A 25,523-nucleotide genomic window follows, 5' to 3' on the forward strand; every position below is an offset into this window, starting at 1 on the left:
TGCACACTTGCTAAAAACTACTTTTGGAGACACATTTTACCCCTTCACTTTTTCTTATAGTCCTAGTTGGAGCCACTATTTATCAAATCCTCTCTTGAAATATCCATACGTCATTTCTTTATATTATATCCTTTCTTTCTGATCATTAGAATATTTTCTTCAAATTTTAAACAGATATTGATAAAACAGTTTAACAGTCCAAAGAAACCTTTTCTTTTTTGTTCTAGCTTCCATCCCTCTTCCTACTTTTCTCTGCCTTTTAAATACAAGTATAAAATAATTTTTCTTTATACTCCAATACAATAAACACCTCTAAATGCTTTTTAGTGTTTTCTTTTTTGCACATCCTTGGAAATTGCTTGCACAGAAATGTTTTCAGCTGATCCACGAATGCTTTTCTTTTTATCCAACTCCAATGTTTTGTTTCATGACTTATTTCATTACCTCTCAATCCATGTCAAAACCCCTCTGCAGCTTTCTATAAAGGTAAAGTTAGAACTAATAAGGATCTTAAAACATATCTGGTGTAAAGGCTCTATTTTTCAAATGAGAACAATGTTGTTGAGAGACAAAATAATTTATTCAAGGTTATGTAGCTTTTTTTGTGGCAGAACCAAGACTGAAAATAAATACTGAATTTCCTTATTTAGTATAACATTAGTGATGCCACTTGCTACTTACTATTGGATCTTCACTCCGACATGAAAAATGAAGGGAAGGGTGAGGGCTTCTCCCATGGAATGTCTGGATTTGTATCACACTGACAGTATTTTAGAATGCAATACTCTTGGCTTTGCATTTAAGTTCTCTTTGGAGAAGGTCCAGTCAACCAAACATGGATGAAAAAGAGGAAAAGAGAATAAATAATCTCTCTGCCATTTATGATAGCACTTTAAAACAACATGAAGCTTAAATAAATGTTTTGTTGAAATATTTTTGGGGCTTCAGACTCCACTTAGTGAGTAGAAAAGAACTGTATATATGTTATACATTTCTTAGACTATGTTAAAATCCATATACTAGTATACTATCTTTATTTCTTTTTGAGAAACTTCTATTATATTGATGTTTTCAAATTTACTATAATTTACTCCCAATTTTATTCTTAAAATCATATATGTTTAAATAAAACATACTTAGAATTAAAAAAAAAGGATTTGAGCTGTGATAGATTGATGGGCTTGGATAAGTCACTTTTAGTCTGAGTTACATTTTCTATTTAAAGTAGAATAATGATCTTTAACAGTGTAAGGTATGTGAATGAAATTTTAATTTGTAAAAGTATTCTATATAATAAAGAGGTAATATGCAAATTGACCCTCATGCCCTTGCACAAGATGGCTGGCCCCATGTGGTTACAAGATGGCCTGCAAGGGAGGGCAGTTGGGGGGGATCGGGCCAGCAGGGAAGGGCAGTTGGGGGTAATCGAGCTGGCAGTCAGGGGAGCAGTTAGGCATCAATCAGGCTGGCAGGGGAATGATTAGGAGGTGATCAGGCTGGCAGGCAGAAGTGGTTAGGGTCAATCAGGCAGGCAGGCAGGTGAGCAGCGGTTGGGAGCCAGCAGTCCTGGATTGTGAGAGGGATGTCCAACTGCCAGTTTAGGACAATCAGACATCCCCTGAGGAATCCCAGATTGGACAGGGTGCAGGCTGGGCTGAGGGACATGCCCCCCCCCCATGCATGAATTTCATGCACCAGGTCTCTAGTAAGAAAATATTAGGCTTTAATATTGCACATCCACTTTCTCCAAAATGCTGTGCCAACATATATAAGCAGGCCTCAGCTCCAGGTTCCTCACCCCCACCCCAGGCCCCAGAGCACAGTGCTGGGAAGGGGCACCCAGGAGTTCTGGAATGCAGCGTGAGGGGCTGGCACGATGTGTGTGTGTGGGGGGGGGCTGTGTTTACACCGCCAAGTTCCCCACTTCTGTCCTGGCCCACGCATCCCTCCTCCTTCCCCTCAGAGGCCCAGCTCCTGCCTACATGCTTGCTGGGCAGGCCCAAATGCACCGGGGAGTGAGTCATGGTGATCAGGATGGCCACTTCCTGGGATGAGATGGCCAGACCATGGCAATTCATGAGGGAGATGAGGCCCGTGGGACATGCACAGCCCTCTGGCAGCAGGGGTGGCCGGTCAAGCCGAGTCTGGCTTCAGTGGGACCAGTGGGAGCCTGAAGTCACTCCAACCCCCACAGGTCCCGGGCAGACAGTGGCTCAGTGGAGAGCGGTGTCTCCATGCATGGTGCCCAGGGGCAGCTGTGAGCTGCTGCAACCCTGCCCCATGCTTCAGGGAAGGGGAGAAGGCTCGCAGCCACCAGCACCCTAGGCTGCACTGCCTGTGCCTCAGCCTGCCAGGTTGGCAGGGTCCAGAGCAGGTGAGCTGCTCCCTTCCCCCAGTGGTAGAACAGGGATAAGAGCTCTGAATGCAGGGAGGGGACCTCAGCTGGGATCCTCCTGGGGTGGGGAAGGGGCTCAGCGTGGGCCTGGTGGGGAGCTTAGGAAGTCTGGCTAAGCAGGCGCTGGTTCATACCAACTCTTACTCTGCCATCTTCCTCCAGCTCTTCAAGCTAGCCCCCCTGCCCCACCTGTCCGGGGTAATGGGCTCTGGGTGACCTCCCTGAGCTCAGACTGTGGACCCAGAGACCTCAAGGAAGAGTGCCCTGCCGGGCCCTGGCAGGTGCCAGTGCAGAACTACCAGGGCAGAGTTGCTTTGGTGTCTCGGTGAAGTTTGCAACTGACCCAAGGAGGAAGCCCCAGAGGGGAAAGGCCAGGAGGCATGAATTGCCAGCGCTTTAACCACTTGAAAACAGCTCCACTTGGAATGTGAGGCTTCTTGGTATGTTCAGCTGAGAAGCAAGGGTGCTAAACTCCACCGTCACTGGGCTCCTGTCAGTCCAAGGCCCAAGTGTCCACCACAACAAGGAAAGAACAGAGCGAGGGCCCTGGAGGAAGGGAGGACAATTGAAGAAAACCATGTCTAGACTTTCCCCGGCCCGCTCCTTCTTTCTGCTGCCTACAAGAGCCCCAGGCCCGGCCACAGTTCTGTCTCCACCTTTTAGTCCCCTATTCTCCAACCACAGAGGGAAGAAATAAGGAAGGAGTCTGTGCTGCCTTCAGAAAGTATCTATATACCTGAGCGGCCAGTTGCCTTCCACAGAGGGAGGCCAGACTGAGGCTTAGGCCCGCTCCCCACAGGGACATCAGTAGGACATCCTGTGAGGGCTCCCAGACTGTTAGAGGGGGCAGGCTGGGCTGAGGGATGCCCCCTGAGTGCACAAAAATTTGTGCACCGGGCCTCTAGTTTATTTATAAATGTATCTCCTTGACTTGGGAGTTTCCTAGTGACTTCTTTATCTTTTAACATAAAACTTTCAATGACTAAAGCAGACATTGAGGATCTAATAATAAGTTTATATCCATTTCTTATAATTATAACCTTAAGTTTAGTGCCCTTTCCACTGGTTTGTAGTTTAAAATTAATAGTATTTTTAGCATTCACTTTATTTAATCCAACTATATTTCCATTTCACCCCTTAAAAAAAACACAAAATGATAGCAGAACTAGAGGAAAAAGCACACAAAGTCCCTCTCCATTTTTTTCTCTTCAGATTCAGAACAATCCTTCACTTTTCACATTAGTGCATTCTCCAGTCTTTGGTTCTTATCAAAACCATAAGCAATAAAAAATAATTGAAGAATGGTCAACAAAACAAGCTAGTATTGCAATATAAAAATTGAGATAGAGTTGATAAAAAAGAGGTTGTCGTATTCTTCATTAATATGCCACTTAACTTTGGAATGTTTATGAAAAGAATCCCAAAGTGTCTACCTTTAAATTTGTCAATATTAAATACCAGTTTAACTATTATCATTAGTCATACTAATAGCTATATTTTTTCACATATGTTCCTTTACTAAGCACTTTATATACATTCTCATTTAATGCTGGTAACTGCCCTACAAGTTAAGTGCTTCACTATTGTTTTGTAGAAAGAAAATGGGAAAGTTGACCAAATCCGAGTAACTAACTGTAAGTGGTGGAAATGGGGCGGGGGGCGGGGGCGGGGAGAGCCAATAGTTAACTCAAATCGTCTGGCTCCAGATTTCAAGCTCTCAATCACTATTCTTTACTTTGTCAAGTATCAACAGAAAAAAAAAAGGTGTATCGGTTAATGCTCTGAGAAAATATATATATATATATATTAATATATATATATACTCATATATATATAGTATATATATATACTCATATATATAAATTCTTTATTTATATATAAATTCTTATATATATACATATATAGCCTTATATATATATAGTCTTTTAAAATATATTTTCTTATTGCATATCTTTTAAAAATTGAATTCCCTTTCTATGGCCTTCTATGTACCTTTTTGTATTAAAGTATCTTTCACATTAATTTAATTTCCAAAGAAGTATTTTATAAATGGAAAAATCTATAGCATAAAATAATGAGTTCCTTACCTCTTTTTTTTTTTTTTTTGGTACAAAAATTCTTCTATTGACTTTTTTTTTTTTTACCTATGATGCAAAATACTTTGCTCGCCATCACTAGTTCATCTCTAACTTGTTTACAGTAGCACAGGACCAGGTGTTTGCAATGCGTTTTTGGATCAGATAATTAACCTTCCAGAGAGAAGTGGTAAGGGCGCTGGGCAGTGGGAGACCTGTGACTGGACCACAGTGCTCCTGCCCTAGGACTGTGTGGGTTGGGAATGACATCACTCTGCCAGCCTCCACTGAGGGGCAATGAGCAACCTAACTGCCGAGTGCTGAGCACTCAATGACCCCATGTGTTCAGTATTTCAGCTAACTTCCCATTCTGCATTTGCACTTAAGAGACTCAGATTTCAAGCCTTGTACTGTGTACAATGATACGAACGTCAGAGACAAAAACGGATGTGAAGTGATGTTGATAATAATGACTGAATACATTTAAGAACACTTTTTATTCATAGCAAGAGTTAAATTTTCCAAAGAACTTGTTCTAACATTGTGAAGTAAGTTCATACCAACCCAATGAAGTAAATGAAACGTATTTTCATACTTTTTTTGTTTTTACAAATGAGAAAACTAAGGAGTTAGCTGACTTTCCTTGGGGAACATGTAAGTTGCTTGAGCCTCAAAACATATGTTTACTTCCTGTTCACCTCATAAATCACCTGTACATCATATTCAGATCAAGACATAGAAATTCCATGATCTCCTTTTAACCCTGAACCTCAAAGGGGGCACCGGGATGTTAGATTCTACAATTATTAGGTATTCCCTGAGGTAAAACACAGCAGTTCATAATAGCTCTCTACTGAGCCAATTTTACTACTTACTATCCTTCTCTCATAATACTTAAGCCAGGTACATATTTCTTTCAAATATGCCTACATGATGATGGCTGAAAAAAAAAAACCAAAAAACAGTTGCTAAGAAAATGTAGAAGGAAAGAATGTTAAGCAATGAATTCTGTATGACTTAGGTAGGTGAAATACCACACTTGATGCTAATTGATAAATATAAGGTTTTTATTTAACTGTGTGGTCTTTCTAAGTTGTTTAGCAATGAACCTTATGATGGAAAGGGGAGGAATAAATCCATATTTAATAGCCCAATCATTTTTCTAACTGTCTTAGCAGCCCTTAGCAGAAGTGGCTATACATGAATGAACAAATCTGTATGACTTTAGATGTTTTTCAACATCTAAGGGAAGTTGAAACTAGAGACAGTAATGCTTTTTATTTAGTTCATGAGCTTTTTCAAGCTTAGGTGGGGTTTTTTTTTTTTTCCCAATAAGAGATAGTTAAAATTCATAGTATTCAGTATCTACCTATTGCCATAGGGGAAGCTCAAACTTCTCAGAATGCCTGCTCAGTCTACATTACCTGCATACATTCCTAGACACATGCCTGTAAAAAGTCCCTCAGATCCTGGCGGTCTTACTGTTCCAAGTGCATTTATATATCTGGGCTTTTATATTCTTTCTCAGTTCATACTAAATGCTGCCAGTTCAAGTCATACAACTTGCATAAAAATACCCTTACTCAAGCTCCTTATTCTTTAAATCTCTACATTCATCATATGTCCATGACATATTTTGGCACTCCCTCTACCATTCAGCTCGGATTTACACATTATTTGCTATATGTAGGGTATTTTTTCCCTAGAAGGAGATATGCTTTGTTTTATTATTCCATCTCAGACAACAAAATTCTTTTTAAAAGTAGGTGTAGTTATAAAGAAACCTTCTACCTCTATTTCTACTCGCACCACCACCTCAGTCTTCACTATGTGGTTCAATTGGATTTCCTACATCACTGATGACAGTGCTTAGCCCGTAATAAGCTATAATAAATGTATCACTGAGTAGGGTTCGATTTCTCAATTTAGAAATTGCAACATATACAGAGTGCCTCAGAAAATGTATTCACACTTTAACAGCTGATAGCTCAATTTTGAAAGTGAAATATATTTTAATAAACATTGCCTTTATAATTATTCAAAGTGTGTACATACATTTTTTGGAACACCCTGTATTTTCCAATTGCCCCAATACTACTAAAACGTATTGAATATATTTATGAGAAATCAAAATTCAATTTATATCTTAGACAACAATTGGCTTGTCATTCTTTTAAATATAATGCATACAAATATCGAGAGCTTATTTTACAAAATTGAAATTCATTTGAAAGAAAGCATGCTAAGCTCATAAAACCAAAACTTCAGATACTGGACCACAGTTCTGTGTGAAGCAAGTTTCCTTTTCTTGTCTGTATTTATAGTAAGCAATTCTAGACTAAACCCCATTAAGTGGAGACATTTTGATGGCCTTTTGCTGTACACAAACAGCACATTCACTGTAAACACAATGACGGAGGTAGGAAGTGGACATCACCAAAAACTACACAAAAAAGTATACGGGCTATTACATATTTTGGCAAAGTAGGTGATTAGACATAAAAAGTCAAACACTCTTTAAAGACTTAGTAATATAGGCTTAATTAAAAATGATACTATTTCATTTCTGATGTTGCAATATTGAATGATACACAGATTTAATTTCCAACCAAAAACAGAAGCTCATTTAGAAATTCTACTTGGAAAAAAATTATGTTTGCATATATAATTGATAAATGACCTACAGTACTATCCAGAGTCATTTGAGTTTTAACTTAATCTCTGTGTTTATAAAACTTTCAGACTATTTCCTATTAACTAGAAAAGTGTTCTTAAAAAAAAAAAAGAAAGAAAAGCCTTCTTAAATTCCATAGTTTTCTATTATATAGTCATTATATCTTTGCTGGAGTAGGAAGTGTGTGTGCGTGTGTGTGTATAATTTACAATCTTTTCAAAATGTATTAAAGTGACTCCTAAAAAAAGTCAAATTATTTAACTTCAATTTTTAGTGGGTGTTTTTCAAAAATATTTATAAAAAATCTATCTATTACCTATGCTTTAAGTTAAATGATCAGTCTTTAAGGCCCACTTTATGTAAAAAACATGTCACTTTATGATTACACTTTATTCAATACACCTGGATTATTGTTTTTCACTTTCAGATAGACAAAATGAAATGTTCTTGACTGATTAGGGACATCAAAGCTATGTGCTAGTATAGGCTTATTAAGGTGAGCAGACCCTAAAAAGAGCAGCAGTCCATTTCTCCTATCCTTCATAGGTTTCTCATAGGTCCGCTGGAGGACACAGGGCCAAAGAGAAGATTTTAAATATAATTGTCTCAAACTCTTAGAAAACTGGGGACTGTTTACCACTAGAAGAATTACATTTCTGAGTTAGCTTTCAGAGCCAATTTATGATTTCACAAGTCATAGCAATCAGAATCTATTTTGGTTAAAAATCTTTTTCTGGGGTATCATAAGACTTATTAAAGAAAAATCAGAAGGAAAGGAAGGGAGGGAAAGAAGAAGGAAAAGAAGGTAGTGGAGGGGAGGAGTATGAAGAGGAGGGAGGAAGGAAATGACCTTTGATTTTTTATCAATTTGAGAAGAGAAAGAATTGATGGCTCAATAGTGACTTCAATTAGGCTGCAGCTTTCTGAGATTAAACCCGAGGAGAGGGGAATGGAAAAGAGAGGGAGTGAATTTCATATCAATAAACCTGTTTTCTGAAGGAGAATGCTTAGCTTACATACATATTATCAAACTTTATATTTTGCTTTAATTTCTTCAAGAAAGACATCATTCATATTGTAAAGATGTATCCAAGTAGTTGAATTCATCTATGCCTTGAGTAAGTGGTTGCTTTCATTTTCCAAAAAAAGAGAAATATTATGATTAGTAATAATATTAGAAGTTATTGTACAGTATTTAAAATCTTCCTCAGTTTGAATCCATATGAGAATAACTTTGACTTCAGTGGAGGATGCTGTCCCACAATTACATGTCCCCATCCCATTCTTCAGGATAGTGTTTTGAAGCTAAAGGAAGGAGTTGGTTTGTACAAGTTCGAGCTGACAGAATGGAATGAAAAGAAATAATATTGTGAAATTCAGAGGTATGTTTAGATGGAGTACAAATTATAAGGGCAAGTTAGAGAAAGATAATTGGGCCTTTATACATGAAAAGCACACCACTGTATAAAAAGCAACATGCTGTTTCTCATATCTGTTAGAAAACGCCTAAAACATGTGTATACTGTACTATGAACAATATATTTAGAAGTGTTCTACAGAAACACAGATGTGGAATAAGTAAATCTAGGTAATTTCCTGTGTGCTAAAATGAAATAAAAATGTACCCAATGTGTTAAAATTTTTGAAGATAGAGCTTACAGTGAAGGTAACTCTAAAATATTCATCACTGTTGAAGCTCATATGAAAATATTAAATTGCTCAAGTTTAAAAAAATTAGATGCCATTATTGGTGTCAATACCAATTTTTAAAAATTAAATTTACTTTGGCCATTTAATTACATTTAAATTAATTTGCATGTCTCAAGAAAGGTGTATATTAGTAAAGAATCGTTTTCCCCAAAGCAGAGTAATAAAGAGAAATTAGCCATTTTTGCCAAAATGATAAATTTAATATTTTACTTAAGCAATTTTTCCAACTTTGTTGAGATAGAGTTGACAAATATAAATCATAAATTATATTCACGGCATACAATGTGATAATTTTAAATATTTTAAATATATAAATATATACAGTGAAATAATCACAGTAATCAAGCTAATTAGCACATCTATCACCTCACATAGTTACTATTTTTATGTAAGTGTGCAGGAGCGGGATGGAGGGAGACAATTCTGATCTACTTATCCTCTTAGCAAATTCCAAAATGCAATAAATACAACATTATTAACTATAGTAGCCATGCTGTATATTAGATGGCTAGATCTAACTCATAACTAAATGTTCATATGCTTTCACCAACGTCTCCTCATTTTCCCCAGCCCCCAGCCACTGGCAACAACCATTTTACTCTCTTCTTCCAAGTTTTGCTCTTTAGATTCCGTGTATGATGAGACCATGAGTATTTGCCTTTCTGTGTCCAGCTGGTTTTACTTAGCATAATGTGCCCCTGGTTCATCCGTGTTGTTGCAAATGGCAGGATTCCTTCTTTTTTATTAATTAATATATTTCATTAGACAGGGTGTCCCAAAATTTACGCAAGAAGTAATTTTGATATAAAACACAGGTTTATAATTAAAAATTGTAATTTTTTTATTTATTCATAAAGTATACAGTATAGGGTTATGCATGGAATAGCACATTGGGTAAACAGCCTCCACGGCTTTGTTGGCACATACGCAAAGCCGTGGTCTTCATTGGTCTTCATTGTCCCTGTTCCTGGGCCATAATTGGTACTTGGTAATGCTTATCAAATTGAAGGGATTGAAATCAAAGGGCAACAGATATTAGAATCTGATTCAATAAACCAAGTAAAATTTGGCTTTTATTTTTTGTTGCTGTTGTTGTTAATGCTCAGGCAAAATTCAAATCTTGTGTGAATTTTGGGACACCCTATATATATATACCATATTTTCTTTATTCACTCATCTGCCTATAGCTTAGGTTGTTTCCATATCTTGTCTGTAGAGGGTTGAACCCAGGGCATGGACTGCTTCAGGTTTTACTGCTGGACTGAGGTTGGCATGCCTTTACCTGAAGCACGGGCAGGTGTGGCTTCTCCCAGGAGCCTTGGTGGATGGATGGTGCTGGTAGCAGGACCTAGACCAAATGGGGCCATAGACAGGTTCATAGGGTTTGTGGCTGTTTCTAGGAATGTAGCCCAGACCACGGTCTACCAGCCTTCCATGTAGATGAAGGCCAGTCTTCTTGAACGATCCTCCTCTGTCTTGGATTCCACTGCGGTTTCACAGTCTTCTCCCTGGACCCCGTAGATCCCACAAAAGCACTTTTGTCCATGGATGGCTGCCAAATTGTTGTTGCTGTGGGAGAATGTGAGCGGGGGACCTTTTATTCTGTCATATTGATAATGTCCTGTTTAAGTAATTTTTAGAAGACATGTTAAATAAAACAAAATTGATTATCATGAGCATTTTATAATTTTTAACCTGTAGAAAAACAATTCATCATTAAGAGATATTATTGTGCATGACAGTCGTAAAATGTTTTAGTACATGCAGATTTTTACTAAACTTAATAAAGTAGTTACAATAGAAAATTAATAGATTTATGCTAAAATCCCCTCATGCTTCTGTACATACCACCCAGCCACAAAGTATAACAAGTTTTAAGAAGTTAGACTAAATATGTTGACAACTGGGTAGATTGTCTTTAAATAATAGAGACATAGTATTATAAGAAAATTGCAATTTTACCTCCTGTCCATAATCAATAAACCTGAAGCCAAGGAAAAAGTCATGGTATTTATTTCCTGGTGATTCATCTATGTCTTTTTGGGCAATGATACAAACTATTCACATTTTACTTATTTGTTTAGCTAGATAATAAATAATATTTGCATGCAAACAAAAAATAACTTAAAAAGATGCTTCAAACTTATTGTGCAATTGAACACATAAGTTGCTGTTGTAATTTCTTAGTGAAAATTATAAAATCAAACAAGCAAGGTGTGCAAAGCAGAGTAATTTTTCCCTTACCACTTGAGAGAAATTGAGACTCTCAACTCCAGCTGCTCTAAGAAGAATTGTAAACTGCTGTCACCAGGCCAAAGCAACACCGGAACAGCTCAGTCTGTAGTCTCAGGCCAGGGAACATTTTCCATTTCATAACTCACTCCCCAGATGTATGCTCATAGCTCATGTACACGGAAAACAGAACAATAAGTCCTTAAGTATGCTCATGGGCAGGTTTTCACAAGGGCAAGTTTATAGAATAGCATGCCTGCTTAAAGAATTATTCCCTTGCTTTCTCTATTTGTTCCTAAATAATCAATTTCCCAAGGAATTAAAATGTGTGAAAATGTTCCTCACACGGTCACTTTACTTGGAAGTCGTGTTTGGATAGTGAGTTTTCACAAGCTTAAACTTCTGGTGAGTTGTTGTTTTGTTTTGTTTTTGTTTTTTTGTTTTTTCTCCATAAGCAATTTTTGCTGGTGGGCAATTTGCTAGAAGGCTTTCTGTCTGTTGCTGGTGTGTTACAGCTGTGTGTTCAAAGAAATTTAAAAAAAAAATTGCCACTCTAAAACGCCTTATGTTAATGTTATAAAGTGAGTAACTTTATCGCAGTCCCAGAGGGAGATTGTGGATTCATGGACTCTCTGGGACTGAGTCAATGTATTCCTTGGAAAAACAATGAAAGAATCTAGATTCACATTGAGGGTTCTTAGAGCAGTCTCCATCTAGAATAGCAGAAACCATACCTGCCAAGGAAGAAATATTTTCTAGATTAGTGAAAAATACTTTCTTTAAGAAACCTGTGTGGTAACATTAAGCAACAAAATGTCAAGTCTAAGAAAACGGTATCTAACCTAATGAGCTATATCTTTTGGAAAATTTTGAACGTAATTAGAAATTAACCATGCTTCCTCATGGTTTCCACTTACAGAGCATGCAAAGCAAATGCTGCCCCACTTGAGCTATGCAACATTTTGATACTGAACTCACTTCATTTTCAGGAAGTAATTTACAAATAAATAGCAGTTTCTTCTCACACATTGTACATTCTATATTGAAATGTTTTCAAAAAATGTATGTACTCTTCATGTTATAGTTAATACTATTACATGTTAAACTCTAAATTCCATATTTCAGTGAAGCTGCCAAATCATTTAAAGTTACTTGATGAGGAGTATAAGTAGTATTTGTGTTTTTATTAATAACTCAGTGAATTAGAAGAGTTGTGAACTGGTGACTATTTGTGTTTGATAATAGTATCTAAAATATCCTTTATGAATCTTCCCTTTCCTTAGTCCATCTGACATTGTTCCCAGATACAAGGGTGGGCATATGATCCAGGCCTTACTAATAGAACATCCAGACTACAGTGATTAGTTCAGACTGGGCATATACTATATAATAAAGCCCTAATAGGCAAATCGACCAAACGGTGGAACCACTGGTCACTATGATGTACACAGACCACCAGGGGGAAGACACTCAATGCAGGAGCTGCCCCCTGTTGGTCAGTGCCCTCCCACAGGGGAAGCGCCACTCAGCCAGAAGCCAGGCCCACGGCTGGCGAGCATAGCGGCGGTAACGGGAGCCTTTCCCGCCTCCACAATAGCACTAAAGACACCTTGGGGGATGTCCGCCTGGGGGAGTGGGCCTAAGCCAGCAGGCAGACATCCCCTGAGGGGGTCCCAGACTGTGAGAGAGTGCAGGCTGTGCTGAGGGATCACCCCCGCCATTGCACAAATGTGGTGCACAGGGCCTATCGTGATTCAGATTGCATTTATGAGAGTAATCCCAGGATTACTGGCAGCTTCCAGCCTGCCCCAAAAGGGATCTTACTTTAAATGGAGCAGTGGTTCTCTAAGTGCAGTCCTTGGACAGGCAGTATCATCACCAAATGAATACTTGTGAAACAAGCAAATCCTGAGGCTCCACTCCAGACACATTGAAGCAAAAAGTCTGGGTGTGAAACTCAGCAATCTGCCCATGCTGTTTACATTTTTGCCAACATGATTTTATTCACCAAGTTCTGTGTGATTGGATGTAATTGCCTTTTTGCTGCATGTTTCAGTTTGATTCTTTTTCAAGGAGTAATTCAAAAGCTCTTTCTTCCATTAAGCCATTCTTGATTTTTTAAAAATTATCTTCTTTGAATTTTATTTTCACATTTTATGTGCCACTTCTGAGCATTTAAAATGGCTCACTTGCATTATTGTTAATTATGTGCATATCTCATTTACCCCATTAACTTAAAAACACTCAAGGAACAAAAGACAATCTTGTCTATAATTATAACTCCAAACATTGGTGTTGATGAATTAATATCTAGATATTCAGCATATAAAAAATTAGATGGATGAATTGTAAGGGCTGAAAATATTTTTTGAGGCATTAACTAGTTCCAAGCCCCTTTAAAAATACATCAGTGTTCCTTCCTAATGCTCTTTACAAATTAAAAATTTATGAGACTAGTTAATGCATTTAGCTTTTCTGAGAGATAATTTCTATTTTAGATTATCAGATAACGGAGTTGTAACTTGCTACCCATTTCAACCCAGCCGGAATATATTCTTGGACTTTCACAAGCTGAAACAGAAAGAATATCGGACAAAAACTGAGGTTGATTCTAGGAATGAGATGCTTATCCATGGGCAAGGCACATAAGCCCTATATTTCTCAGTTTTCCTGTCAGTAAAAAAACACATTTATTCCAGATTTAAAATATTGTGATTTATATTTGTGTTATCATGTGACAAATGAAAGAGGCAAACAAAACATATGTTGAAATTTAGATTACTAAAATGTATATGTGTATATACATATTCAATAGTTGTATGAGTTTTCTAGAATTTGGAGATGTTGGGACTGCATTAATATCATAATTAAATTCAAGTAATAATTGAATAAATATCTCATAGGTAGTTAGGATAGATCCAGTTACAATTAGCAGTTTAAAAATACTAAGTAAAAGGTCCTTTTCCTAATACCCAAACTATTAAAAGCAGCAGGAATTATAGAATAATTGTGTGTGAAACTATTAAAAAGCAAAAGATTATGTGGATTGTGTAGCAAAAATTTGACTCCATCCAAAATTATAAAAGGATTTAGAACAACTTTCTCTAGATGACACTGGGCCAATCATGATACAAATCTGCTTTCATGTGTGTTGGAATAGATTAAGATGCAAAAAGTGTTTGGAAATTAGTTTAGACAGTACAAGCATCACAAATATGGAATATGAACCTTGAAGAGGGGGCAAAAGTAGATTTATAATTGTGAGTACATGAAACACAGAATTTATTCCTGTATTATTATTTATTAATAATCGTATTATTTTCCATATGAAGAACTGTAGACCTACTTTTGCCTCACCTGGTATATTATTGAATGTTTACTTTTTAGTGTTTCTTTATTCATATAGTTTGAAAAGGTGGTGAAACTATTAAAACCAGGATTGTGGACTCCAAGTAGATATGGTATAAACAAATTATCCTGCACTTACAAAGAGATCTTTTTTTATTTGTTTTTTTCTTTATTGATTAAGGTATTACATATGTGTTCTTATCGCCCCATTGTCCCCCCACCCCCCACTCATGTCCTCACCCCCCTGTTGTCTGTGTCCATTGGTTTTAAAGTCAGGGGGTGACATAGAGGAGTTGAGCTAATTGAATCCCACGTTTTCTACTATTTTTTGGGAATCGACCTAAGTGATAGGAACAAGTAATAGGACCCCGCTTATTACTTGTTCCTATCACTCAAAGCCAAGTTGATTCTCAAGTCCCAATTAGCTCAACTCCTCTCTGTCACCCCTGCCTTTAGCACCAAGTATTGACTGCAAGGTTCTTCATGATGTTTTGCCTGTCTCTTAGTTCAGGCTCCTCTTTTGCCCTTTCCCAAACTGCATGCAACAGGCCAGTTACAACAAACTATTTACAGTTTCTCAAATTAGTTTATTCTCTATGATTGTATATAAACTGCTCCATTTTTAAAAAATGTTTTTCTTTTACAAAATTAGAAAATGCCTACTTAGCCTTAAAAAGTTTCTGGTGAGGATGACAATGAAATACAAGGGAACGTCGTTATTTTAATAAAGGATAATACAAAAAGCCTACAGCCAATGGTTAAAACAAAAAGGCTACCGCCTACTTAATGGTAAAATAGTGCAATCTCTTCTGTTCTGAGATTGGCAAAGACACTGCATGAGATATCTATTCAGTGCAATAAAACAAAAAGAAGAAGAAGAAAAAAACCAACAATAATTCACAGCTTCTTGTACTTAGAAAATTTAAGTGAAGCTACAGATAAACTATAAGAATTAATAAGTGAAACTGAAAGGGTGAATCAGTATAAGACCATTGTATTTCTCTATGTCTACCTTTAAAAATCTGAGAATTGGCCCAGCCAGTGTGCTCAGTGCTTGAGCATCGACCTATGAACCAGGAGGTCACGGTTCGATTCCTGGTCAGGGCACATGCCTGGGTTGCAGGCTCGATCCTAGGAGACATGCAGGAGGCAGCCGATCAATGATTCCATCCCATCATTGATGTTTCTATCTCTCCCTCTTCCTCCCTCTCTGAAATCAATAAAAATATATATTTTTTAAATCAAAATTAATGCCATAGCAAATGTGTGTGTGTGTGTGTGTGTGTGTGTGTGTGTAAAAACTTACCAATTTTTGGATGACTTCATTGAAAATTTATTAAGATGTACACGTAAGATTTGTATACTTTTCTACATATACATTATATTCAGTATTTTAAAATATAAAATACATATTTTTCTGAGAAAAAAAGATTTTATTTCATTCACTTTTTCTAGAAATTTTTCTTTTCTGCTTTTTATGTATTTATTGTAGCAGCTTTTAAACATGGTGTGGAATGGTCTTCTTTTCAGCTCTGCTCTTAAATGAGATTAGGTGAGATACACTTTTTGGCATTTATGAATGGGAACAAAAGGAACTTTTAATATAAACATGTTCTGAATGGGTCATTGACTTGTTGAAAGCTCCAAAGACAGATGTTCAAATTTTATATAATACTCCCATTTTTAAACCTGTTCTTCCTATACATTTTTAAATTAATAGCATTTTGCAACCTGATGTCCTAGGAGTAGTTTAGGCAAATAACCAAGAAAATTCCAATTTAAATAAACTACTAAGTTAAAATTTAGCCCAGATATCAGCTGAATTTAGAATTTAGATGAAGTTGGCTTAAGTCCTCATGGCAAGTGTTATGGAATATCCCATGGCCTAGGTAAGGTTTCCATCAATTTTCTGAGGAATTGTGTGTTTTCACACTGACATTCTGATCCCTTTGGCTCAACCTCTTTAGTGTCTTAAGTGTTGTGATTGTTCTTACTTATCTGTTTGCACTTTCCAATCTCCTTATTGACTGCATTAATTTGCATTTATATGTGTTCACTTTATTTTTAATTATTAACTGTGATCTCTTATTAAAATTTGCACTGGGCTTTAAAAATTATTTCTTTGTCTCCTCCAAAGGGATATTGGGGCTCAATATGGGCCATTCAATTAATTAGATGCTCTAAAATAATACAGCCCCTATTTATAATACTTACTATGCTTTTTATTTCTACTTAACATTTCTGAGGAGAATCAATAATCATGTGAGAAATAGTCTCTAACTGGGTATTTTCCTCTTCAAAATACCATATTCTAAGTGTAATTTATGATTTAGAATGAAAGTAGCCACCATTTATGACAAGAACAGTACCCCAGTTCCTTTCATATTCAATACCTCACATAATTATCATGTTCACATAACTAGAGCATTTATCAGAATTAGGATTCATTAACCTGCCATCTAACTCTTATCTTAGATCATTTGAATTCTTAATTGAATCCCTAACATCAAATTTATTATAATAAGATATATCAATAATTGGATTAAAATTCTGTCCAAACACCAAAGAAAAATTCATAAGAACACTGAGATCAATGGTTAGTCAACAGATATGACTTCTTTCTAAAACCAGAAGTCTCTCTGGATGGTTTCCAGAAAGTGGACAAAGACATATAATCTAACACATCATAAAGTTTAAGTACTTTCTTTAGACATGGAATTTTCTACAAATGTGTTGATTTTCTGTTATAATCTTTAAGAATAGTTACATGAGCAAATATGAAAAACATTTAAATTATAAAAATAAGAAAAAAAATCAATGATGTGGTCAATTGTTGTAGTTAATCTGTTTATATTATTATTTTTCTAAACTCCCCATGTCTAAATTTCTTACCAATTGCAATTATTATATACCAGAGGCCTGGTCCACAAAATTTGTGCACAGGGAGGAGGGGGTGGTGTGTGTCCCTCAGCCTAGCCTGTAAACTCTCCAATCTGGGATCCCTCTCACAATCTGGGACAGCTGGCTCCCAACCACTCACCTGCCTGCCTGATCACCCCCTAACCACCACCCTGACAGCCTGATTGACAACTATCTGCTCCCCTGCCAGCCCAATTGCCCCCAACTGCCCTCCCCTGCTGGCCTGGCCCCCCCCCAACTGCCTTCCCTCGCAGACCTGGGTCCCCCCCAACTGTCTTCCCTTGCAGGCCTGGTCGCCCCCAACTGCCATCCCCTGCAGGCCCAGTCACTCCTAACTGCCCTCCCCTGCAGGTCTGATTGCCCCCAACAGCCCTCCCCTGACAGCCATCTTATGGTGGCCATCTTATGTCCATCCACATGGGGGCGGCCATCTTGGCGGCATCTTGTGTGTTGGAGTTATGGTCAATTTGCATATTACCTCTTTATTATATAGGATGTAGTTGATAAACGCATCCTGATGTATATAAAAATTCTGAGAAAACACATCAGCTCACAGAGCAATATGTTCTTCACCTTAAGGATAAACACAATCATTTTTTTGATCACTTCATAATCTGCCTGTGCGTTCATTCTTGCTGGACTCCACTTGGAAGGGATCACCAGAGAATGATGTCTTAAAGATCTATCTTAAAGTGATGCCTCTGACTTTCTCCTCTTCCTCCTCCTCTTTATTATTGTTATTATTACTAGAGGCCCGGTGCATGAAATTTGTGCGGGGGGTCGGGGGGGGGAGGAGGTTATCCCTCAGCTCAACCTGCATCCTCTCCAATCTGGGAACCCCTCAAGGGATGTCCTACTGCTGGTTTAGTTGGACATCCCTCTCACAATCCAGGACTGCTGGCTCCTAATCGCTCGCCTGCCTGCCAGCCCGATTGCCCCCTAACCACTCCCCTGCTGGCTTGATTGAGGCCTAACTACTCCCCTGCTGGCACGATCATCCCCAACTGCCATCCCCTGCCAGCACAATGGCCAACAACTGCTCTCCCTTGCCAGACTGATTGCCCCCGACTGCCCTCCCCTGCCGGCTTGGTCGCCCCCAACTGTCCTCACCTGCTGGCCTGATGGCCCCCAACTGCCCTCCCCTGATGGCCTGTTCACCCCAACTGCCCTCCCCTCCCAACCTGATAGCCCACTACTGTGCTCCCTTGCTGGCCATCTTGTGACGACATGTGGGTGGCCATCTTGTGATGACGTGAGGGCACAAGGGCCACTTAGGCTTTTATTAGTATATATTATTATTAACTTTTCTTATCTACTCTAGGATTAGCTTGGATTAGTAATTAGCCAACTTTAACTCAACTTTTTCAAGCAAGCACCAAACAAAATGCAGACACAGAAAACACTGATCAGAATATTCTAAATCCATTCATTCACCACTTTTAGCTATTCATTTACCACTATATTGAAGAAATTCAGCTAAATTGTTTGAGATCTGGTATTGGGGAAAAACCTCAGCAGCTACAGAAGAACAATACATACAAAGAAACCAATGCTACAGCAAACACTGACATATCTTACCCAGACTCATACAGTTGATTATTTTTTGCCATTTTTTTCAGTTTAATAAATACTGTCTAAAGACAATAACAGCAGCAATAGCAGAATATCAGCTTTATATTGTTTACAGAAACATTCTAAAATATAAGGGTTTGGAAAGTTTGAATATGAAGAAACAGAAAATTATAGCAAAGAGTAGCAAAAAGGAAGTTGGTAGAGTTTTGTTAAAATGTAACAAAATAGCTTCAAGGAATAATCTTTACTTAAAATTACAAGAGCCCCAATAACATGGATTTAAATTATAGAAGCCAAAATATAATAAAACTAAAATGAGAAGTAGACAAATATACAATAACTGTAAAATTTTACTGAATCATTTCTAGAACATTTAAACAATTAATAAAGCTACAGAAGTTTGAAAAACATATTTTTATTTTATTATTTTTTGACTTTTTATAAGTGTTCATTTGAATCAAACAGAGGATACACCAGGAAGCAAGATCTCAACAGACCAAGAAGAATGCTTCCTGAACAACATATTTTTAATATATAGAATGTTACCCATCAAAAATGGAGTATAGCTATTTTAAACAGCATATGTAAGAAACATTTGCAATTATTGACCAAAAATACTGACCATTTGGTGGACAGTAAAGTAAGGCTTTAAAAAATACAAAAAGTTTGAAATACAGAATTTTCTTTGACCATAATTCATTATATTTCAAGTCATAAGCAAAAACATATTAGTAAATGCCTATATTTATTGAATATAAAGTAGTTTTCTAAATAGCTTATATATAAAATAAGATATCATAGTAGAAAATAATAAAGTTTTAAAATAAATGGTAATAAACTACTACATAACAATATTTTCCAGTATACTGAAGCAGCAGAGGAACAATTATATTATTTTAATACATATATTAGCAAAGAAGAAAGGCCAACACTAATGTACTAACCACCAACCTAAAAATATTATAGAACAAGTAACAAAATAATATTTTAAAAGGAAAAATTAATAATAAAAGAGCAGAAATTAATAAAAGAAAGAGAGCAAAACTGTTTCTTGAAACATAATAAAATCGATAGATCTGGATTATAGGTCTTAAACAAATTTTTGAAAAGGGAAAGACAATTCACAAATAGCCGATATCAGGTTATCAGATATTTAAAAGATAATGAGAGAATGTTATAAACAACTATATGCAAAATGTGAAATGGACAAATCACTAGAAAAATACAACTTACAAAACTTAAATCAAAGAGAAAACCCAAATAATTCTATAAATCCCATTAATTATTCTACTATTTGGGTACCTAACTCTTTTCTTTAAATCTTTTTTGTAACTGTTTTACACTTTTTCAGCCATACTATTGAGAAAATATGTGTCCATAAATAGAATATGAAATTCTAATATGAAGAAAGAAAAGAAGACTAGGAGGATCAAACATGGCAGCCAACAGGATGTTAGAAAGGGAGAGAGTGTGAATGAGTAAAGGAGCAAGAGAGGAGTGTGTGGATGTGTGGAGTGTGTGTGTGTGTGAGTGTGGGTCAATTAGGTCTTGCAGGAGTCATGCGGACTGGCGGAGCAGGCTCTCTTAGATGGGGAGCCCCTGCTATCACCACAGGCACTCCCTGGCCAATGCAGCTTTGGCCCAGAGCCCAATTCACCTTGAAGAAGGGAGCAGTGGAGGCCAGGAGAAAGCCACACCAACACTGACACTGGCCTAAGACACCACCCCAGACCTGTGCAGGGAGCTGCTTGCTAGCCATAACCCATGTAGAACCACCACCGTGCCCCAGCAGGGAGTAGTGCAATACCTCTCGACAGGATCCAAGATGTCTATAGAAAGCATTCCCCAGAGTGACCCCCTGCCCCAGGCCACCTTACCAGCTCAACCTGGGGGACCCCTGTACCCACCCCAACCCCAGGCCCCAGAACCTTGCTGCCAGTCTGACCCAGAGTAACACAGCATGCACCCCACTCCAGGCCACAGGAGAGTGCAGACTATTCAACCCAGAGCAACCCGTGCCCACCCCACTTTGTGTTCAGAAGGGGTACTCAGAGCACCCAGTGCCTGTTCCAACCCAGGCCCAGGGACTTGCTGTGGGGGGTGAACTGGAGTAACCCAGGACAGGCCCCACTCCAGGCCACAGGAGAGCACTGATTTTGCAATGCAGAGCAAGCCACACCCCCTCCACCCTAGACACTGGGAGGGGCTAGTAGAGCAACCCATCTCACACCTCATTCAGCACTGCCGTGCCAACCTAGAGTAACCCAGGGCATGAGCCACACTAGGCCACAGGAAACCACCGCCAGGGAGACCTAGAGCAATCTAGTGAGCCCAGCTAGGGGACACAGGACCACACTGGAAATGCACTGCCAGAAGGACCTAGGGCGCTATCTTGCCTTGGGTGCTGGGGCCACACAAGGAATTGCATGCCAGAGGGCTCTGGGTCCTCATAGGAGTCGCACACCATAGAAAATGTGCGTGTGCTCCCACCAATTCTGAGTATCTAAAGCAGACCACTGAGGGACCAGAGCTGTGAGAGAAGAGGGTACAACTTAGAGCAGAGACAATAAAGATGTGAAATTTAAGGCACACCCAGAGTCCAGACTAATGAATGAGTCCCACATGATTGAACTATTAGGGACTTCAACCTTTCAGACTCCAAGCAGGGTGCCCAGGGTCAGAAAGAGATAGCTAAAATGGGAGACAAAGAAACAGTCCCCAAAGGAAAGAAAAGGAGGAGGCTCTAGAAAGGGAACTAAATGAAATGGAGGCAAGCAATATGTCAGAGAAAGAATTCAGAGTAATTCAGTTTATAAAAATGCTCAACCAGCTGGATGAGAAATTCACCATCATATGCAAAAATCAAGAGAAATGAAGAATGACATAATGGCATTAAAGAACACACTGGAAGGTTTCAGCAATAGAGTACAAGAAGCAGAGGACCAAATCAGTGAGTTAGAGACAGGGCAGAAAAACACACCCAATCTGAACAGCAATTGAAAAAAAAAATATTTAAAAAGCAGGAGGAGAGTTTAAGAGAGCTTTGGGACAACATGAAATTAAGCAACATTGCATAATAAGGGTGCCAGAAGGACAAGAAGAGGAGAAAGGATTAGAAAACCTATTTGAAGAAATAATGACAGAAAACTTCCCTGACTTGGGAAGAAAAAAGTCACACATGCACAGAGAATCCCAAACAAGATGAACCCAAAAAGCCCACACTAAGACTTGTCAGAATTACAATGGCAAACGTTAATGACAAAGAGAGAATATTAAGTGCGGCCAGAGAGAGACAGAAAGTTACCTACAAGGGATCGCCCATTGAACTATCAAATGATTTCTCAACAGAAACACATCAAGCCAGAAGGGAATGGAATGAAGTATAGAAGTGATGCAAAGCAAGGGACTGAATACAGGAATACTCTATCCAGCAAGGCTATCATTCAAAATTGAAGGGGAAATCAGGAGCTTTGCAGACATAAAATGGCTAAGGGAGTTTATTAACACCAAGCCAACAATGCAAGAAATGCTAAAGGGACTGTAGTAAAAAGAAGAAATAGAAAGAGGAGAAAGAAAACAGGCATAAAGAATTAAAATGGCAACAAACAGGTCCCTTTCAATAATAACCATAAACATAAATGGATTAAATGCTTCAATGAAAAGATGTAAGGTGGCTGAATGGATAAGAAAACATGACCCATATATTTGCTCTCTACAAGAGACCCAGCTCAGAACAAAGGACTCACACCAACAAAGTGGAGGGATGGGAAAAGATTTTTAAGTCAAATGAAAAAGGAAAAAAAAAAGCTGGGGTAGCAACACTTATATCTGACAAAATAGACCTCAAAGTTAAGGCCATAACAAGAGATAAGGAAGGCCACTTCTTAATACTAAAGGGATCAATATAACAAATGGATATAACTCTGGTAAACATATATGCACTCAATGCAGGAGCAACCAAATACATAAAAAATCTTCTGAAAGATTTCAAGGGTGAGATCGACAGCAATACAATCATAGTAGGGTTCTTTAATACACCATTGACATCACTGGATAAATCTTTTAGACAAAAAATCAGCAAAGAAATAGCAATCCTAAGGGACTTACTAGATCAGATGGAACTAATTGACATCTTCAAAACATATAACCCCAAAGCTATGGAACATACATTCATCTTGAGTACTCATGGGATATTTTCAAAGAAAGACTACCCAATAGGAAACAGGCAAAATATCTTCAAATTCAAGAAGATTGAAATTATATAATGCATCTTCTCAGATCACAATGGCATAAAATTAGAAATCAACTACAATAAAAACAATTAGAAAATCCAAACACTTGGAGGCTAAATAGCATGCTATTAAACAATGATTGGGTCACCAGAGAGATCAAAGAAGAAACATCCTGGAAACAAATGAAAACACAACAATCCAAAATCTATGAGACACACAGTACAGTGAAAGCAGTACTGAGAGGGAAGTTCATAGCTCCACCGGCCTACTTCAAAAACAAACAAACAAACAAAAAAAAACACACACAAAAAAAAACAACACAAGAAAAACTGGTAAGAAATTATCTAACCCTACAACTTAAAGAATTAGAAAGAGAGCAACAAGAAAAGCCCAGGGTAAGTAGAGAAAGGAAATTATAACGATCAGAGAGGAAATAAATGACATAGAGACAAACAAACAAACAAACTCCAGGGATGCAAGGCTGGTACAATATCTGCAAATTAATAAACATGATACATCACATAAACAAGTTGAGAGACAAAAACCACATGATCCTATCAATTGATGCAGAAAAGGCTTTTGACAAAATCCAACACCCTTTCTTGATAAAAGTCTCAGCAAAGTGGGAATAGAGGGATCATACCTCAACATAATAAAAGCCTTATATGACAAGCCTACTCAATGAGAAAATCATACTTAATGGGCAAAAACTAAAACCATTTCCCCTAAGAACAGGAATAAGACAGGTATGTTCACTTTCACTACTCCTGTTTGACATAGTATTGGAAATGCTAGTCATAGCGATCAGACAAAAATAAGAAATAAAAGGTTTCCAAATTGGTAAAGAAGTAAAACTGTTCTGTTCTCAGAGGACATGATATTGTACATAAAAACAAAAACCCTAAAAACTCCATCAAAATGCTACTAGACTTAATAAATGAATTTGGCAACATAGCAGGATACAAAATTAACATCCAGAAATATATGGCATTTTTATAGGACAACTAGAGGCCTGGTGCATGAAATTCATGCATGGGTTGGGGGAGAGGTTCCCCTCAGTCAACCCTGCACCCTCTCCAATCCAGGACCCCTCGAGGGATGTCCAACTGCCGGTTTAGGCCCAATACCCAGGATTGGGCCTAAACCGGCAGTTGGACATCCCTCTCACAATCCTGGACTGCTGGCTTCTAACTGCTCACCTGCCTGCCAGCCTGATGGCCCCTCACCGCCCCCCCCTGCTGGCCTGATTGTCCCCAACTGCCACACCCCCCACTGGTCTGATTGCCCCCATTTGCCCCCCTGCCGGCCTGGTTGCCCCACTCAGCCTGCTACTCGGTGATTTGGTCATCCCTCAAACCCCCTGCTGTCCGGGTCACCCCATGCAGCCTGCTGCTCGATTGTTTGGTTGCCCCTCACTAACCCCCCTGCTGGATGGGTCACCCCATGCTGCCTGTTGCTAGGTTGTTTGGTCGCCCATCACTAACCCCCTGCTGGTCTGGTCATCCCACACAGCCTTTTCGGTCATCTGTTCGGTTGCTATGGTCACTTAGGCTTTTATATAGCTAGATAATGAACTCACACACAAAAAGGAGACTAAAAAATCAATCCCATTTACCTATGCAGTAAAAAAAATTATGATATTTAGGAATAAACTTAAGTAAGGAGGTAGAAGATATATACTTGGAAAACTACAGAACATTGAAAAAAGAGATAGATGAAGATATAACCAAATGGAAGAATATACTGTGTTGATGGACTGATAGAATCAACATCATTAAAATGTCCATACTACCCAAAGCATTCTATAGATTCCATGCAATCCCCATTAAAATACTAACAGCATGTTTCACAGACCTAAAACAAACTCTCCAAAAATGCATCTGGGATAAAAAAAAAAAAAGACCCCAAATAGCCGCAGTAATCCTGAGAAAGAAGAACGAAGTTGGAGGGCTCACAATACCATAAATCAAGCTATATTACAAAGCCACTGTTCTCAAAACTGCCTGGTATTGGCCCAAGAACAAACATATAGGACCAATGAAACTTAACAAAGACCCCATAAATCGACCTAAGCCATTATACTCAATTAATATTTGACTAAAGAGGCAAGAGCATACAATAGAGTCAAGTCTCTTCAATAAATGGTGCTGGGAAAATTGGACAGATACAGGCAAAAAAATGAAACTAGACCATCAACTTACACCATATACACACAAAAAAACCCTCAAAATGGATAAAAGACTTAAATGTAAGACAGGAAACCATAGAAATCTTAGAAGAATCCATAGGCAGCAAAATAAACAATATCTCCTAGCAATATCTTTACCAATACATCTCCTAGGACAAAGGAAACTAAGGAGAAAATA

The sequence above is a fragment of the Myotis myotis genome, unplaced genomic scaffold, assembly GCF_014108235.1.
Source record: "Myotis myotis isolate mMyoMyo1 unplaced genomic scaffold, mMyoMyo1.p scaffold_m19_p_3, whole genome shotgun sequence".
In the NCBI taxonomy this organism is placed as follows: Eukaryota; Metazoa; Chordata; class Mammalia; order Chiroptera; family Vespertilionidae; genus Myotis; species Myotis myotis.